The 1,555-nt window shown below is 63.4% G+C and overlaps 1 protein-coding gene across 1 annotated transcript in view; it reads right to left on the reverse strand.

The window, feature by feature from the left end:
* CCDC102A (coiled-coil domain containing 102A) overlaps positions 1-1,555 on the reverse strand; it is an 11,968-nt gene that overhangs the window by 4,614 nt on the left and 5,799 nt on the right. The gene's annotated exons all lie outside the window — the stretch shown is intronic.

The following is a 1,555-nucleotide window of genomic DNA, read 5'->3' on the forward strand; positions in this document are numbered from 1 at the left end:
GGGGGCTGCGAGAGGTGGATGGAGGGAAGGAGGGGGCATGGCCCCTGGTTTTTGGGGTGGCACACTGAATGGTGAGGTCCCAGCATGGACCTCGATCAGGTCCGGGGCAAGGACTCTGGTGATGTCCCCAACCAGGTCCCCAATGATGACCCCAGTGATGACCCCAGTGAGAAGCCAAGTGATGGCCCCAGCCAGGCCCCCAGTGAAGACCCCAGGGAGGTCCCCAGCAAGGACTCTGGCGGGGTCCCCAGCAAGGACCCTGGTGATGGCCCCAGCAGGGTCCCCAGGGAAGACCCCAGTGAGGTCCCCAGCAAGGACCATAGTCCACTGCCCAGCCACCGGCACCTTGTCCCAGTTTGGCACTGCAGCCAGCACCAGCCTGGCCCAGGGCACCTCTGCCAGTGCACTGGAGGCAACAGTGTCTGCATGTCATCCCGATGATGTCATCCACATGAGGTCATCCAGATGACATCATCTGCAGGCCTCCAAGACCATCCACAATGCTGTGGCAGGGGGGACCCGGCTGCACCCCAACAGCTCCAGTGAGGGTTAAAGCCCAGACCCGGCGCCAGAGAGGCAGGAACAACTCCGGAAGACTGAACCAGCCATGGTGGCTGGATACACTCTCGGGTGATGCCGCAACAAAGGACTGGTGCTGACCACCTAGGTCCCAGCACAGAGCTCACATCCCAGCTGGGCCAGGCGGGTAAACCGCCCCAGGAAACCTTAATGGGAGGCTGCTGTGCGCCCTAATGGGATAAGTACAGAGTCCGGCCACGGCCAGCCCACAGCCTCCCGGCAGGTTTTTGGGATGGTGCAGCCCAGACTCACTGCCAAATCCAGCCAGGCTGGGAGGGCCGGTGCTGGAGCAGCCCGAGCAGTGGCCGCTGGCACTTATGTGCTTTGCACCGGGGAAAAAAATCAATTTCCCTGATGGTATTTGCTGAAATGGTGAAGTTTTGGTAAAACTCAGAGGTGAGCCCTGGGCTGTGCTCTCCTGCTGCCCACGTGGGCTCCTGCCTCGGGGAGGGAATCCAGGTCGTGGCAGGATTCGGCACCGGCAGATTCCTGGCTGCATTGCAATGCCCATGGGAGCACCGGCACCCATACAGTGCCCACAGGGAGCATGCATGGAGCACAGGCACCCCTGGAACACCCACGGGAGGCACACACAGAGCACCGGCACCCACGCAGAACCCACGGGGAGCATGGGTGGAGCACCGGCACCAATGCAGAACTCACAGGGTGCACGCATGGATCACGGGCACCCTGGAACCCCCACGGGGGAGCACACGTGGAGGACCAGCACCCATGCAGAACCCACGGGGAGCACGCGTGGAGGACCAGCACCCGCGCAATACCCACAGGGAGCATGCGTGGATCACAGGCACCCCTGAAACACCCACGGGAGGCACGCGTGGAGCATCGGGACCCGTGTAGAACCAACGGGGAGCACGCGTGGATCACGGGCTCCCTGGAACACCCACGGGGAGCACGCGTGGAGCACCGGCTGCCGTGCACAACCCACGGGCCGCACGCGTGGCCGCGTCATGTC

Source organism: Charadrius vociferus, unplaced genomic scaffold (assembly GCF_000708025.1).
Source record: "Charadrius vociferus isolate BGI_N301 unplaced genomic scaffold, ASM70802v2 scaffold621, whole genome shotgun sequence".
NCBI classification, from domain to species: Eukaryota; Metazoa; Chordata; class Aves; order Charadriiformes; family Charadriidae; genus Charadrius; species Charadrius vociferus.